Source organism: Ursus arctos, unplaced genomic scaffold (genome assembly GCF_023065955.2).
Source record: "Ursus arctos isolate Adak ecotype North America unplaced genomic scaffold, UrsArc2.0 scaffold_6, whole genome shotgun sequence".
Lineage (NCBI taxonomy): Eukaryota > Metazoa > Chordata > Mammalia > Carnivora > Ursidae > Ursus > Ursus arctos.
Genome location: NW_026623078.1, coordinates 64,542,014 through 64,560,552, shown reverse-complemented (window position 1 = coordinate 64,560,552; position 18,539 = coordinate 64,542,014). Strand labels below are relative to the sequence as shown.

Here is an 18,539-nt window from a genome sequence, read left to right as displayed (position 1 = left end):
GGTGACAGCTATAACGCTGGGTAGGACTTTGAAGTGTTTAAAAATTCCTCCCCACAAGATAAGCCTGAAGCTGAATTTCAGCCAAGAGTCTGTAATTGCCTAAAAGTGTGAGGTTTTCCATTTGTTGCTTCAAAGTTTTTTTCCACTTTATCCGCAGAGGCAGAGTTTTCCTATTCCAAGCCTCATCTCTTCCATAATGTTTTCCTACCAGAAAGAGATTTTCTAGGATCTATCTTAGAGAAAGCAAATATGTTATGACAGGGGATTAGCCAATCAATCAGTATCTGATTATTAGATGTATTTATAGTGCTTTTAGAGAAATATGATTGCTCAGGTTAGCCATCCCTAGACAAGATGAACCCCCATGACACTATTAGGAAATACTACAAGTTTCATGTGTTCTTAAAAGCCAAATTGGAAGAAGTGAAACAAAGGATAATTGCAGGTATGTCAAAAAGGTCGGTTGAAAGTCAGCTAGAGTTTATAATGATTTTTTAAAACAACTTCATTAAGATATATTTTTCATATTATACAAACCACCCATTTCAAGTGTACAGTTTTTAATAAGTTTACTGAATGGTGCAACGATCACCATAAATCAGTTTTAGAACATTTTCATCCCTTCAAGAAGATCCCTCATGACCATTTACAGTTAATCCCCATTCCCACCCCCAGGCAGCCACTAATCTACTTTCTGTATCCAGGAACTTGCTTTTTGTGGACATGTCATATAAATGGAATCATAAACTATGTAATCTCTTCCATCCAGCTTCTTTCATCTAGTCATGTTTTTGAGATTCATCCATGATGCAGCATCTGTCATTATTTGTTTCTTTTTATTGATGAATAGTATTCCACTCTGTGGAATGATTTTTAATGGCAAGGGTTTTAAAACTATGTTTTTCACAGTGCCTTAAAAGCTCTAAATGTTGATGGATCAATTAAGTCTTGTTTCCCCAAATAATCAGTTAGCATAAGAGATCCTATGACAAAAGGGCTTGCAAATCATTGACCTATGGGATGCTGCATAGTTCATTTATGTAATAATTCATCAAATACTCATTGAGGTCCTATAATATGCCAGATACTGTGTTACCCACTGAAAAGATAGTAAGGAATAAGGGAGGCATTGTTTCTGTGCTTATGGCCCCCCATTATGGTCCTTTAGGGGAGATGGGCTTTAAACAAATAATTAAACAAATATGTTTTGGCTAATATTGAGATAAATGCTGCTATATAAAAGTACAGGATGCTGTAAGAATGAGTAATGGAGGCATCCAGCCTAGTCTGAGACTCAAGAAAAATTTCCCTGCAGGAGTTGTATTTGAGCTGAGATTTGAAGGACAAAATATTTGGACAGGTTTACTAAAAATAAGGAAAAGAGATTTCTGCTCAAAGAAGACTTGGGAAGGATGAATGCATTCCAGGAACTGAAGGGATGCCAAGGTGGCAGAAGTGTGGTGCTGAGATAATAGGGGATAGGCACAATGCAGGAGGGGGCTGGGGAAGTAGCAGAGGTCAGGCTGTAGGACTTGGCCACTGTAGAGTTTTGGAATTTTATCTTGAGGGTAAAGGATGCCATTGCAGTATCTGAAGCAAGAGAGTGATATGGTTAAATTTCTGTTTTCATAAAAAAAAATTACTCTGTTGTCTGAAGAATACATATTTGAACAACCACAATATTGTAACAAACTGGGACAATGAGCTCACTATTAAGGGGTTTCACATATAATTTGTTCCCTGATAACTAAGTATCCCCATTTCCTAGAACTGTGCTTGCTACATCATAGGAGCTCTTCTGGATATTTTTCCAAAAGAACTGAAATCAGGATCTTGAAAAGATATACCAATATTCATTGTAGCATTATTTATAGTAGCGTAGATTTGGAAACAATCTCTGTCTATCAGTGAATCAATACATAAGGAAAATTTGGAATATACATGCAATAGAATATTATTTAGCCTTAAAAAAAGAAATCTGGCCATGTGTGACAACATGGATGAATCTAGAGGACATTATTCTAAGTGAAATAAACCAATTACAGAAGGGCAAATACTGCATGATTCTTATATGAGATATATATATATGAGAGATCCTTATACGATATACATAATGATGATATATAATGACATATATATATATATATAGATAGATATATATATGATATGAAGTATATATATGAGAGTCAAATTCATAGAAATGGAGAGTAGAGTAGTAGTTGCCAGAGACCAGAGGAAGGGAAATAGGGAACTGCTATTCAGTGGGTACAAAGTTTCAATTATGCAAGCGGAGTTACTGCTAACAATCTATTGTTGTACAACATTGTGCCTATAGCTAACAATACTGTATTGTACACTTAAAATTTTGTTAAGAGGGTATATCTCATGTTAAATGTTCTTCCACAATAAAAAATAATTATTGAATAAATGAATAGATGTTAATAAGCAACATCCCTGAATTTAGGAATACCTTACTTTCGTATAAATTAGAAGAGATCTTGGTTACCTCAATAATGAGCTTATTTTCATCATTTGCCTTGCTAATATGTTTTATTGAGTGGGAGAGAAATGAGTGAAGTGAGAGCTAGCATGCCAAAAATAATGAATAACCTTGAGTCTGGGCAGGGAATGCATCCTTCATCCATCACACATAATGGCAAGAAAAATGGGGAGGATTTTGAGGTAACTCAGGATAGATCTAACATCACATAGGATAATGCTAACTTCTGTTCAATTAGAAGGGCAAACCTATTTTAACCAAAATCAAACAAAACAAACCAACCAACAGACCATTGATTATTTGAGGAAAAGTACAGAGAATCAAATAGACTTTTCCTGGTGTCAAAGTGATTATGGGTTTCTGATTTTTGCTTCTAGTAAAACTATATGGAGGAATGTTATTACCTCATGGCTGCTCCACACCTGCTGAGTGATGTCTTCCTTCATCAGCCTTGAAATTGGTTCTTTCATCTCCAAACTCTGCAAAATGTAAAAACATTTCCCTCTGCTCTGGACTCTCTGGTTGCTAGAAACAGATTCTGAAACCCATCGCTGACATATTTACTAGGAGTACCAGTTACGCTGTTTTCTCAAAGCAGAGAGCTAACATCTTGGGATGGCAGTCTTATGACAACCTTTATTATTAGTGCCAGTTTTAGAATATTTTAGAAGTCCCTACTTTGAAACATCCACGAACTGTTTAAGAATTTATTGTGTGAAAAATCTTGGCTACCTGCTTGCCTCCATTCATCAAAAACTTAGAATAGGTTTATACCAGGCATGAAATGTCCCTTTGGACTTTTACTAATAGATTAATGATGCTAATAAACATGCAGGCAAACCAAGAAAAAATGGTGGGACGTTTATTAGACTCACTTCTAAGAACCTGTTAAAAATAAATGGAATCATTTAATGATTGAATGTACTTGTTTACATTTCAAAGCTGATTAACTTAAATTTAATCTTTGTTTTCTTTCATTAGATGCTGTGGAAGTTCTCTGTCATTACTTTAATTAGATGCATTAATAAGGTTTTAAGACACCTCTGCACAGAATTACATGCAAATTCAGGAGGATGAACCAGAATCTGCTAAGGTAAAAGTCTTGTTTTTAACATGTTAACTGAAAGCCGGTTACATTTTTTTTTTTAGACTTTTTTATGTTCTCTTTAATGTATGTATGGAAGTGTTTACTACGATCAATAAGAAATCTTAATCTACTTTAGTTCTCATTTGGATCTCTAGAATGTACTGAAGCTCGCAGGAGAAACTCAAGATCTTTATCTGCATTTCATATAATGAACCTAAACACTATGTTGCTGAGAATAAAGACAAAAAATTAAGCAAGCACGGATTTGCTCCTACAGGAAAAAAAAGAAGACTGCATACATACCCATAACATAAATTACGTTTTAAGCAGATATTCATATCTTATTTATCTCGAAGGAACATAAAAGAAAACTCAAAGTTCATTTTAGAATCAGCTGTCTTTTAGAAATAGATGAGTACTTAGAAACTCTTGAATCGTTAGCCATGGTTAGCCCACCTGAGATTTGGAGGGGTGGTGGATTTTTTGGCTTAAAATGTAAGAGCAGTGTAAAAACTATGAACAGCTAGATTGGCTGTCTGAATTACCTTGTATTTGACCAATCACTGATGCAAGAATTCATGTGTTTATACGTAGAAATAACAGAGATATGTGAAAAGCATTTCAGTAGTCAGTGTTTTAAGGCTTGTCTTGAGCCTTAAAAGAGTTTCTGACTTTGATTTTATTAGCGACAATTTTATATGCATTCACATAATCTTCTTTCATTTGGGAATCACCTTTTTCTTATATACCTGGCCTAACAGACCTTGAACATCAAACTGAGATTTATAAATATGTAATTGGTAGCATATATCAGCATGAACTATAAGGTTCTTTCCTAAGAATCATTATATAATAAATGACTCCTATTAAAATGGTCTAATTAGTTTTAAGTATTTAACCAGCATTAACAGAGGATTCAAAACCCAGCCTACCTAGACTGCATATTAGCTTATAATGACTTGGGAGTAATCAGCTTCCCCCCCGCCCTGATGGCTTCACAAGGAAAAGAGGAAATAAAAATAAAACAGTTTTAGAACCAGGTAACTAATTATACACAGATTATTTGTAAACAGCTTTTCTCCATTGAACAAAAGAAATAAGCTTAGCTGAACTGAACTGGAGCGCTCACTGACAAACTCACAACAGAGCCATTTTCTTAGAAGAATAGTCCTATATTATGGATGTAGTGATGAGTAAGACACCAAGATGGGCAGTGATCAAAAAACAAACTGATATTTGCTCTAGCTAATTTCAATGGCTGGGCTTTGGGGCAGCTGGGATGGAGTTCGTATCTTCTTCTTCTTTTTTTTTTTTTTAAACAGAGGCCTTTGTCTGGATTCCCAGTGAGATACTGGATTACAAAGAAATGCATTCTTCCCCACCTCCTTTCTAGTAGCTACAGCTTTTCAAGGAAGTCTTTGCTTCTGTCATTCTTTCCTGATTTGAAGGGTTCTTGGAATCCATAATAAGTGCAATTGGAGAAATTGTCTGAAAATTTTGTGTTATGTTTCATGTCTTCATTGGCACTGGTCTTCATTTCAAAGTTATTTTTGGAGTAAAATCAGACCCGTGTTTGCTTTGAACCTAATTGTGTACTCTGTGAGTCTGTTTTGTTTCTCATTATCATTCTATTAATTGAAGTTCTATAGTAGTCACTCGTGGCTATTGTATGTCAGGTATTGAGTTAGTACTTGACCCTGGCTCTCACTTATTCATCAAAATACCCCTACGAAGGAGGTATTATTATCCACATTTTAGAGATAAGAAGACTCTGACTTGTTGAGGTTAAGAACTTATCCAAGTTAAACAGCTAGGAAGTGGGAAGGCAGAAATGGATCCCTGTCTGCCTGACTCCCGTGCAATGTGCTCTTAATCATTGTGCTGTAGAAGAGAAAACATTTTCATGATCTTCGCTTCTTATATAAATAAAAAATTTGTTGCTCCAGATGACAAGGATTCTGAATACCGTGAGGGCTAGTTATATGAAGGTCAAAATGCAGAAGGCTATTCCCGGGGTGGTTAAGTTTGTTCTTCTGTTGTGCCCAGAATCTGCACTGCTATCAACAATCAAGTTTACCTTCCTCAAAAATTTGGTTCATGGAGCTGCTTTGCAATGATTACGGATTTGCTTATCCATATCCTGGTTCATAAGTGATTTCTTATTCACTCGAAATTCCTTCAGAAGAAAAGCTTTAGAAATGCAGCCTTGCCAGAGGTCATCTTTCACATACAGTTGACTCTGCCGGGCACTGGGAGGAGTGAAGTATGCTATGGTGGTCTAGAACAGTAGAAGTCTTGTAGGCATATATACCCGAATTTGAATTCCTATTCTGATGTACAATGTGCTTCACTTGGATTCAGATTGCTCAGTCTGGAAAATTCTTTGCAAAAATTAAATTAGAAAGAGTATGTGTATAATCACCATGGGATGTTCATTTTCTTCTATCAACTCTATTTCTCTCCATTATTCTTCCCCCAACTCAGTCTTTCCTCTTTATTTTCTCTTTCTCTCTTGTTCCCTCCATTCTCATTCTCATTGAGTTTTCCCTTCTCATCTTTGATTTGATATGGGGGGAAGGTCGGAAAAATGGTTTCTAAATTCTCTTGAAATAATTCTACTCTGCTACTACCCATTTAGCTACTTATGATGGTCACATCACATAACCTACCTTCAAATTTGCATCTCCAGTTTTTAAAAAATAATGGACATCTGAAAAATGGCCACTAAGGGGAATCCATTGAAAATGGATACTGCATTTCAGGGTAAATATTGCATTTTGTTGCTTATTTTGACAAAAAAAAAATTGTCACTTTTTTACCCAACGAAACTGCATGAGAGCAATTTTCACTAAATATGTAACTTTTGTAGAATGATCGTAATGAAGATTAATTTTGCTAAAATGTTCTATGGTCTCATTAATTTTTTCAAGGCATTCCTTAAGTACTAGTTGTATTCTTTTGAATTATCTAGCATGTGACCATCCTTTTTGATGTTCTCTCTCTCAATTAATAACTGGTAGGGACAAATCTAAGTTTTGTGGGGCTCTTTAAGAAAAAGAATACAATATTATGAAAATAAAATGGTTAAAAAGTGAACACTTACTTAGAATGAGCAAAGGAATCATAATAAATTACAAATGAGAAAATTCTGACAAATATCCAGATAAACGTGATAAAATCAGAAAACATGACCAAATCCAGAAAAACAATGAAATATTTTTATTAATTAACTGCTTATGTACATCTATAATAATTTTTCCTATTTTTTTGGCTGCTTCTTTATTTTGATTGCCTCTTTATTTGATAGTGGTTTTATGTTTTCTGTAGTGAACAGAAATATATTTGAATCTTTCCTCTAGCATTACTGTTTTCTATTATTAATGGTTTAAAAGACTTTGCTTCAGCTCCACTACTTGTTATTGCTTAATGTCAAATACCTCTTAGGGTACATGTTAAATTTTGGAGAAACCTATGTCAAGATTTTGTTTGTTTATTTGTTTGTTTTCATATAGCAGGTGTAAGATTTGGAGTAATTTTCCATAGACCAGCTATGGCTCTAGCCAATTATTTTCGTTTGGAACTATTTGCTCTGTGTAATCAAATATCTTAGCATGATCCTGAAATGCACATTTTATGTGAAATTTCCTCACTATGAGGTATTAAGAATGAATTCAGGTTTTTAAGAAACACTATGTGGATAGACAAAATTTCTCTGTTGGTCTACACAAAGGGAAATGAAGACATTACATTTTAATTTAATTTTTATTTTGTATTTATTTTGTATTTTTTAAAATATTTTTAAGATTTTATTTATTTCAGAGAGAGAGCATGAGAGAGAGCATGAATGGTGGGGGAGGGGCAGAGGGAGAGGGAGAAACGGACTTCCTGCTGAGCAGGGAGGCCAATAGTTGGGGGGGGGGTGTGCTGCAGCTTGATCCTAGGACCCATGAGATCATGACCTGAGCCAAAGGCAGAAGCCCAACTGACTAAGCCACCCAGGTGCCCCTATTTATTTTAATTTTTATTTTAATCTTGGCATATATAGTTTTGTTCTTTCAGACTAACACTTTTTAAAAAGAAGTATTATATTACTTTTTGCCAATGTATAATTTTATAATGCTCACATTGTCATTTTATCCATTTATAAGGCTCATATATTGATGCCAAAATGAAAATGAAGAGGGACTATGGAGAGGTGAAATATTATTGTGTAAGTTGGAATATGGCCAATATATTCACCCACAGGTTAGGACACAGCTGGAGAAGACCAGAGTGAAGCCGCATAAAACATGCAGCAAGAGCTGGGGTCCTGTTTGCGAGTATCTAAGAACTATACCAGATTTCCACACCAATTTATGAAAAAAAATATTCTTAGCAAACAGAAAGGAATGCCTTTAATGTGATAAAGAGTATCTACTGGGGCACCTAGCTGGCTTGGTTGTTTGAGCATGCCACTCTTGATCTTGGGGTTGTAAGTTCGAGCCCCATGTTGGGTGTAGAGATTATTTAAAAATAAAATCTTTAAAATAAAAAAAGAGTATCTACCAAAAAATGAACACCAAATCTCATACTAAGAAGTGAAACACTGAAAGCCTCTCCCTAAGATTAGCAAGAGGGTAAGGATATTTTCTATCACCATTTCTATTAAAAATTATATGATGGACTTTCAGGTGGAAGGCCCATTCAACTCCTTTATGTATCATTTTTTTTTCCAGTTCCTCCTTCGTTTTTTCTGAGGCTACTAAAGGGACATATTGACTATGATTGTCTATCTCAGGGTTCCAAAAACTTTCATTAAAAACAAAACAAAACAAAACAAAACAAAAAAACCTTTCTTAATCCAAAACACAAAAATCTTCAAAACTACTGCTCTGATTGCTGTTGTTATGATGTATGTCTTTTCAATTGGGACTAGATTCTCCAATTGTTTTTTTCTTTTTCTTTTTCCTGAATCTTTTCCTCTTTTTCTATATGCTTCTTTAATTTTTATAATAAAATGTTCCATTAAGGCCCCATACAATTCCATAAACAAACAAAATTCAAAAGCTATATTTTATATTTTAAAATTACCTTTAAAATAATAATGTTTACTTATTATTATTATTATTATTATTATATGTAGTCCATCTATGGCAGGTTCCATCTCTCTCTCTGTCTTTTGGCTTTAATAAAGTATGAAGAATGTGTAAATGAGAAATGAAATGTCTTCATTCCCTGCAGTACTAGTTATCTGCTGCCACCTAACAAATTACCCAAAAATATAGTGGCTAAAAACAACAAACATTTATTAGCTCATAGTTTCTGTGGATCAGGAATTCAGAAGTGGCTTAGCTGGGTGGTTCTCAGGAGAGTACAGTCAGGGTGTTGGCCTGGGCTGCAGTCATTCAAAGACTTGACTACAGCTAAAGGACCTGCCTCCAGGATCACTCATGTGGCTGTCAGCAGGAGACCTCAGTTTCTTGGGGCTGTTGGCTAGAGGTCTCTCTTCAACACATGGCAGCTGGAATCCCCCAGAGCCACTGATACAAGAAAGAGGGCAAAATGGAAAGCAAGCAGAAAGCCATAGTGCCATTTATGACCTAGTCTTAGAAGTGGTATGCATGATTGCTGCTGTATTCCATGGTCACACAGATCAACCTGGTATGATTTAGAAGGAAACAACACAGGAAGATGAATACCAGGCTGGCTATTGCACCTGACAAAGGGAATTCCTTTCATATTTCATCTTAAAGGCTCATTTTATTTTGGAAGCAGTGGGTGAAAACTAAAATAGATGAACCCAAAAAGTCTGTTACAATTTAAATCATAGTCAGTTGGCTATTTTCATAAATCTTTAACAGTGATTTTCCAATTGGCAAAATAGGGCAATACTTACATTTAAATATACATCTAAGTGTATGTCGCCAATTAAAAAAAAATTTTTTTAACATGGAAGGATTTGATATTAGATTCCAAGTAACTTTTTTACTTTGACATTAAAAGAAAAATGGATGAAAGGTTTATATTCTTTCAGAATAAGTGAAATCTGCAGTGAATGGTGTGCAAAATTTTGTCACGTTGCAATCCAAATGAAACAAACAAAATCCAGACTTATTTTGAGTGAGTTAAATCAACCTGAGCCTATAGCCCAGCTACTGACTCCACCATAATTAAGTGCTAATCACATGGGTGTGCTGTTTTGTGAGGCAGTAAACCAGTTTCCTGAGTGGATAAACAAGGAGGTTGAAAGCCAGGGAGCTTAACCTATCAAGGAACTGCAGTTTTCTTGTAGAAAAAGAGCAGACCTACCTGTTTTTGCTATTAGAATAAGAGTGAAAATTCCTAAAAAGTGAAGGAACGGGTCATTTTTAAAATTGACTAAGGAGTAGGGGCATTGGTGAATACAGAAAAGTGTTTCATATGCCCATGGTCTCTACGTTGAATGTCTTCTGTAGAATTCAACAATATATTTGTCTACTTGTCAGATACTTTCTACCTGTAAAACATCTTTTATGCAAGCACTTAAAGTCATGAGTGTTAGAGCTGAAATGAGCTACAGATTTTGTTGGTCTAGTACAAGTTTCCTCTCCCACTCATACCAAGAATTTTACAGATGAGCAAAATGAGATCCCAAGAGGTCAAGTAACTTGTCCAGAGCCACATATCTAATATAAAAGAGTGATTAAAATTCAGATTCTGTGTTCCAATTGGCTTGAAATTGAATCCTATTTATATGCACACTCTTTGACCCTGGAGACTTAAGCTCTGTACAGTTCAATTTGCTCATCAGTAAGTCAGTCATCTCTACCACATTCATCAATTCCACAAATATGAGGCAGACAATGGGGATAGACTGCAATCAAAGAGTTTTTGTCTATGAAGGAAATAAAGGAGAGTGCTGTGGGAACATAGACCCTAAATCCAATTTGTCATAAGTAGTCACATATGAGCTTTGCATGACAATGGGAGGATGCAGAGGAAGACAGTAGGTCTAGGTGCACAGCCTAGCATGTGCAAAGGTCTAGAGATTGCAGTAGCAAGGAATGGCAACATTGAATGAGGCTAGAGTATAGATGGTGAGCTGGGAAGTTGTAAGGACTGTGAAAATTAATATAAAGTGTTTAGCATAGTGCCTAGCCTATGCTAAACACTTAGTAAGTGATAGATGCTGTCACTAATTTTAATATTGTTATTATTAAACATTAAAACTATAATTGGAAATCCAAATTCCTAGTTGAACTTACCTCTGATTTCCTTTTTTTTTTTTTTTCTCTATCAGGGTGATTTACTGTAGTTGTTTTTCCAATGATAAGTATCTATTGCTTGCTTCCTCTTTACCAGGATCTGTTCTACTCTGGGCATCGGGAATTTGGTAAAGAAAAAAGCAGACAGGCTTACATTATAATGAAGAAAAGTTGATGAAAGAAACAGGGCAATAAGTTTCTTTGCAAAAGTGCTGTGTAGAGAATAGAACTAGAGGAATAATGAGAATGGTTTTGATGGACTGAGGGTGGATTTGATGGGGCCATGCTACTTCAGCTAAAGGTAATCAGAAAAGACTGTCTGAGAAGATAACGTTTGATCTGAGACCTGAGGATGAGATGAATCCAGCCAGGCAGAAACCGAAGAGAAAAACCGTTCAGGCAGAGGCCCAGGTTGGGACCAGCCAGACTTGAAGAAAGAAGACGTTGCCAGAAAAGTGGGGTGGGAGGGGAGACTGTAGGAAGTTATGAGTCGGAGAGATAAAGGATTTAGAGGATAAGAAGAGGTCCTCTGTGGTAAGGTAATTGGGTTTTATTTTACATATGTTGGAGAATTTTAACTGGAGGCGTGATATGATCTGATTTATACTTTACAATAGAGCTTCTCAATTATGGCACTATTTGCATTTTTGGCTAGGTAATTCTTTGTTGTGGGGGCTAGCATATGGACCTGTAGGATCTTTACAGCATCCCTGGCCTCTACCCATTTATTGCCAATAGCAGCCACCAAGTGGTGTAAATCACAATTGTCTCCAGACATTGCTGAATGTCCCAAGGCAGGCAAAATTTCTCCCAGGAGAGAACCACTCTCTAAAAATGATATCTTTGGTCACTGTGTGGAAAAGTGGCTGGGGAAATGGGGTGGAAGGGAGAGGAAGGTGTAAGCAAAGACTACTAACGAGTCTATTATAGCAATCTAGGCATGAAAAAAGTGACTTGATGTTGCAGTAGTAGAGACTATGAAAAAGCATGAAATGCAGGATATATTTTAGATAGCTAGAAAGTACTTTGGAGGTTGAACCAACACAATGTGGGTGCGGTGACACATTAATCATACATCTTCATCTGTCTGAGAGAGACCTGGTTCATCATTATTTCCTGGTATAACTATTAATAGTGCCCCTTTCTGTTTCAAAGGTGTCCTCATTTTGGACAGTAAATGACACGTTTGCCTAGTGATAGCTGAGTGACAGTTCTGAGACATCTACTTGTTTTTTCATATTATCTTATGCATGCAAGGGTCTTGAGTTTTCAGTCTTCTCTCATCTGATGAGATAAAGAGAACACAACATGTAAATATCTACATAGAGTAAGGAATAGAGTAATTCAGAGGAAGATAGAGGGGAAATAAATAGTCTATCACTTGCAGTATTTAAACACAACTTTATAGTTTAAATTACCATTCATGTCTGGGCTTTTCATAGATAGCATCTAGGGAAAAGAGAATGAGGTACATATAATAGTAACGTATATATCTGTTCATTACATTTAACATGTCTCAAGGGGGTAGTTTGTTTTGGTTCCACAAGTTATGTAAAATACACATATACTTAGCGATTTTACCAAAATGTAAACTTGTAAAACATTTTAAAAAGATTTACCAGGGGCGCCTGGGTAGCACAGTCGTTAAGCGTCTGCCTTCGGCTCAGGGCGTGATCCCGGCGTTGTGGGATCGAGCCCTACATCAGGCTCCTCCGCTGGGTGCCTGCTTCTCCCTCTCCCACTCCCCCTGCTTGTGTTCCCTCTCTCGCTGGCTGTCTCTCTGTCAAATAAATAAATAAAAATCTTTTAAAAAATTTTTTAAAAAAATTTACCAATTACGTTGATGTGTAGTTTTCTTAATTTTTCTGTCTATTGATGAATTAGTTGTTGGAGCTCCATGCTTGTTTTAATAAGGTCAAGGACATGTTAATCATCATGTGGAATGGAAAGGTCACTTTGCCCATAGTATTTTTTAAGTAATGCATTTTGGGGGGCCACAAGAAAAAGAGGAAGAGAAAGGAAAAAGAAAACACAGATGCCCAGTGGACTAGGTGTAGAAAATATGTCATATCCAGGACAGAATGTTACCACAGTGTTCAGAAACACTTCCGGTTTTTTGTTTTTGTTTTTGTTTCTTCTATTGTTGTGTATTAAAGTACTATATGTGAAGAAAGGTCCCTAATTTAATCTGCATTTTAGTCTTATGGTGTTACCGTTGTCATCCTCATTTTTCAGACAAAACACTTGAAACTCAGAGACTCAGGTGAAAGGTAACATTACTCCAGACTAAATTCCCATCCAGGTGCTTTTAGCTCCAAAGCCCTTCTTCCTTCCATTTTACCTTTTTGGGTCATGATATTACTGAGGAAAGCTCTGTTGTGTTGTTGGGAAACTAATGTTCAGAGTAATGAGATAATCCACTCAAGGTCCTAAAGACAATTGAAGGAAGGGCTTGAATGGCAGCCATCTTACTTTTAGTTCAGTTTATACCATAGTATTTGGATGTTGAGAATATTAAAATTCAATGAGTTACTCAAGCACTTTCAACAGCCTAGCATGGTTTATCAATGATTCATTTTTCTCAAACAGTCTCAGTAAATTAAGAAAAATATTTTCATACAAACCAAAGGAAGAGGAATAATGTTCAACTCCATAGCAGAGATACTGAGAAAGTGCCTATATGCAAATAGTATATGTTCTGTAGCTTGAAGCACAAATTGAAGATTTATAGAAAACTTACTATGTTGCCTCTCCAATTAGTAATCTGGAGAGAGTGGTTAGAATTGTATGGTGATTAAACATATGGGCTTTGGAGTCTGAACAGCCTGGGGTTAAATCCTGGTTTTTTCCTCTTTAGAACTTTCTAACTCCATAACTGTATCTCAGTTTGCTTATCTACAAAATAAATATAAAATGATATTTATATCAAAGGATTGTGTTGAGAACTAAATAAGATTTTGAATAATAAGAACTCACTCAATACTAGCCAATACTATTTACTACGTATTTCAACAAAAGTCTACTTGACTACTTGACTCTTTGGTGCGTTTTGATGCTAGAAGATCTTTTTTAGAGATATCTTGACAACTCACTTCTGGGTCTTCCCTTTTGTGTGTAAGTGAAACAATTACTATAGACACTTTTGAAATAATCTATACACAAATCTTCCTTTCTCCCTTTAGAGTCATAGATATTTGGGGATGACAGAGAAACCTTAAAAATCTGTTGTTATTCTTTTATTTACAAGCAAGTAGCCTATGAAGTTTTGAGTGTAAAGACTTGCCCACACAGAGCATGGCAGAGCTGGTATAGGAATCAGGATCTTGGCTCATTGTTCTTCCTTCTCTCTCAACATTACCATGTTATCCCTGTGTAATGTGTCCAGCTTGTTTATTCTCTGATTTAATTTTTGGTTTCAGCAAAATGCAATAGAGCATATACAACTCTTTTTATTACTGTGGTGGATAGAGTTAAAAGGTAGCTCAAATTTTAGAGTTATCATTTTTTTTTTATTTTGACTAGCCAGCCTTTCCCAAGTTACCTTTAAATATGTCAGGAAGCTAAATATATATCGATAGTAGGTTTGCCTAAGGGAGATTTAGCTCATTCTAATTGGCCAAACACTTTCAATTTATTCCTACTAAACAGGCCTTTGATATGGAGAGATTTATAGCTCTTTTTTTTTTTCTATCTAGAAGATAAATACAGCCTGAGATCAGAACGGACTTCTTGTAAACCCAAGAAGGTTTCCAGATTGATGGGTTTTTATTTGTCCTAGCTTGTACTGGTCTTTAGCCCTGACCCATTCGGCATGTTTCAAATATATTTTATTTTACTTTATTTTTACATCTTTCTTTAGGCGACTGACCTGTGTCTCTGTTTGTTTCTTCACTCATTTGTGTTAACTGAGTATTGTTTAAACCAAAGGATTAAGTGGGGAGTCTGTATTGCTTAATAAATTTGCCAGAAACTGGGTAGGCCAGCTTGCCTCTGTTCATGGAAAGCATGAGTGTTTTACAATTCATTCTGGGAAAACTTATGAACCCATACAAAAGAACTACTTGCTGTCTTGGACTTTGGATACCGCAAAGGACTATTCAATTAGAGCTTCCATTCAGTCATAACTAAAAACAGTGTTGGGTGAGAATATGCTCATTTGCAAATGGGTATTTGGGTAATAGTCTCTTAATAATCCCTTCTTGATCAGTTCTGTATGTGTCCCATTTTTTAATTTCTTTATTATTTTGTTTTATTCATAATGTCTAATTATAATTCAGTCCCACACTAACAGAGATCTTTTGAAGAATCCCTTTGCTCCCCAAGGGTCTTGACCAACACCCATTTCATGTTCAATGTTGCATCTCCGTAACTGTTTCTTCATGTCTCTCCATCTTCCCTTAAATGATGTGGTCTGGAAAAGACTCCAGATAATGAATTAGTACTCACCCCTCCCCCAAATACTTCAGTTCTAACTGATGTGAACTCATATAAAGACAAGCATAGCCACAAACACTCACCTCTATCTCTACACCTCCACCCCTACTCAGTAAAAATTACATTATTCTCTATCGTGGCCCATGGGAGCCCAACTAAACATGTTGCTCATCCACCCAACAAACCAAGAGTGCCTTTGCTCTGTACATAGTACCATACATGCAAAGATGAATGAAACATGATCCATCCAGTGTAGGAGACACATAGCTTACTCAGGATGGAGATAAAGTTAGAGGAATCTGAAAGGCCCCAGACATTTGTGATGTACATCATCAATGTAGTTGATTTATGTGTATCAGCTACTTCTTTGCTAAATGTCATTCCTGGTCAATTCTGAGTGTCTGCTGGGTGAAATGCAGAGAGTGATTTCTGTTGTGATCTCTGACCAAAATGCTAACACAAACCAGATTGCTAAAGATTTCTACATTTACCCTGGGGAAATCATATCATTAGAAATTTTTGTAAATTTGCCAAGCATTTTGCAAATGATACTTACTAATCTTTGTATGAAGTGAGCTCCAATCAATATAAAAGGGGAGAAATATTTAAAGAACTATTAAAACAACTGTGGGCACCAAGCCTTCATTTGGGGAAACCTAGGAAACTACAGTAATGAGAAATATAATATACTATCTTATTTTCTCATTTATTTTTTGTTTAGTTCCAAACTCATAAGTTCCAAACTCATAAGTTCAAGTGGTCCAAGGAAGGTGGTCTAAGGTACAACTTTACAAACTTTTCCTGGAGACTGAGTAGGGCTCAAGGATTTACTAATAAACAAGAAAAACTAAGCTCTAGGTGTTTTGTAAAATTGAGATTGTTTTTACATGTTAAATTTTATATGAAAATTTAAATTATTGTTTATGTTTCCAAATCTTTATTCTCTTTATTTGAAGTATTATTACCTCAACCAGTAAAAATAAATTCTCCCAAGTGACATCAACAACCATGCCAAGAAATTAAGAGTTCAGATGTTGTAACAATTAGGCATAAACTGCATTAATCTATCTTATAATAACCAAGATTATTTTTAAAGAGAGAAGAATGTTGCTATGACCCTTCAAATTTTTCATTTACTACTCTTTTTTGCCCTAGCCTATACTTTATTTAAAAATTATGTTTACTCTAATTCTTCAATCCAAAATCCCAATTCCAGATGTTTTAGCAAGGTTAGACTATCAAAGACTAAGGTGAGATATTTAGGGACATATTTTTAGAAAGAGGTCTTTCTAGCAAAGTTTCCCCTCTCATTTAATTTCCTCCAATTTAGTTCTTACCCAAAGCAAGATGACTATCTTTTAGAAATATGAAGATTGGGAAATGAGGCAATATTCTTCCTACAATTTCTTATACCCATTCCCTTCATGTGGTCTAGCCAAAGACATGTACTGTCAGGGATCCAGTGACTACAAAAGATTTGTTATATCACATCTTAAAACAAGGATATTTAGACAATTCATATTTTTCAACATCTTTCAGAATAGTAGGTCTTTAAATGATATAACGGTTTATTGGTACTGCTGAGGAACAGAAAAATGAAATATTGATTAAATCTTCTAAGTTACTTTCTGAGATTTTTGTATACTGAAAGAAAAATTAGCAAATAGTTTCTGAATTGCTTCTAAATCCCCAAACATTAATGAACATTTGTAGTTAATTTTGTATATTTCACCTAGCATGAATAGGAATTTGAAAATTAATTTGATTTTTGCTAATAAAATGCCTATAAAAATGCTTTCTGAATGTGCTAGTAATCAGGACATTTACTGATGATTCTCAGTAGCAGATGACAGTAACCTGATTTGATCCAACTTAGGCATAATGATTCATTGGTCCATCTGATCAAAATGCAGACAGGGCCTATCTAGATCTTAGGGACAATTAGGTCCACAGACAAAAATTTTTCCCAATTTCAGAGTATTCTTTTGGAAAAGTAGGGCAGGAAATGTTTAATATCATAATTACAGTGATGATTTTCCAGGTGAATACATATTTCAAAACCGATCAAAGTAGATACTTTAAATATGTGCAGTTAGTTTAGTGTACTTTGATTATACCTCAATACATTTGTTTTAAAAAAGGAAAGAAAAATAGAGAACTTCCCAAACTTACATTCCCAATTTTTCCTTCCAAAGGAGGTAAGACCTGCATCCTTTGGTCAAAATCCTAAGTTCTCTAACTGGTCCAGGTTCAATCAAGAGCCATGGCTAGCTCATCACCATGATCAGGGAGCTGAGATGAGATGAGATGAGGTCTTTAAGAACATAGTCATTCCAATTCCATCAACGTGGTAGAAAAACATTTCTCCCTCCTCCCACCATAAAAAAAAAAAGTGCCATTATGACTAGAAAAAAATATATGTGGTCTATATTTGAATCTATAACTTTCATGGGCAAAATATACAAGTAAATATCAAGGCAGCTAGCAACATTAAATAGATTTTACTTAGAGGAAGTTTAGCAAAAGTTATATCTTATGCTTTTTTTAATATAAAAGGATTAAAAAACTATGGTCAGAATTTTTTAAATCTTAGGAAGATTTTTCAATGAAAAGCTGTCATTCATTTTCTTAGGGCAAGGCATGTTGTAGGGAGGAAGGTAGTTGGACAGAAAAAGCATAACATTAACTATGAAAATATATTCTTCTCAAGATTCAGATTTAAAGATTAGTTAGTTGTCACTTCTTAAGGGTCTCAATAACCTTAAGTATTGCTGCTTAAGCAATAGACAAACATTGCTGGGAAATTAAGAAATGCAAAGCAACAGAACACATAGACACATTGTGTTTCCATTTTTTCTTGACCTGGTAAGTAGCAGTAAAATACAATGAACACTAAAAGTTTGTGGGGTTTTTTTTGGAGGGAGGTGAGTAATAATCATTCAATTAGTGCAATACCTTTCAGTTTCTTTCCATTGTCTTTTCCTTGGGAGAGCTCTGAGTCATTAGCTGGTAAACACAAAGGGAGAAAGGAAAAAAATAAGAGAGGAGAACTAATGATTTTATCTATTATTAGAGACACTTTAAGAATTTGTGGATTGTCATCTTATTCAATGCTGACTACCCTGAGTCGTCTTATCTCCATTTTACAAACAGAAGCTGAGGCTTAAAGAATTAACCCAATTACCCATATTTAATCAACATAGTAGATGCTAAATTTCTCCAGCTTCAAAGCCCACATTCTTTATCTTACACGAAACCATTTGCCATTTACAATAAGGAAACGAAAGAGCAGCAT

The 18,539-nt window shown here is 35.3% G+C and overlaps 1 long non-coding RNA gene across 1 annotated transcript in view; it reads left to right on the top strand.

Annotated features, from left to right (window-relative positions):
• Positions 1-3,492: 3,492 nt before the first annotated feature.
• Positions 3,493-18,539, top strand: part of LOC130542924 (uncharacterized) — a 182,104-nt gene continuing 167,057 nt past the window's right edge. Inside the window, exon 1 of the long non-coding RNA XR_008957841.1 lies at positions 3,493-3,593. This is a non-coding gene — a long non-coding RNA (uncharacterized LOC130542924). The remainder of the gene's footprint in view (positions 3,594-18,539) is intronic.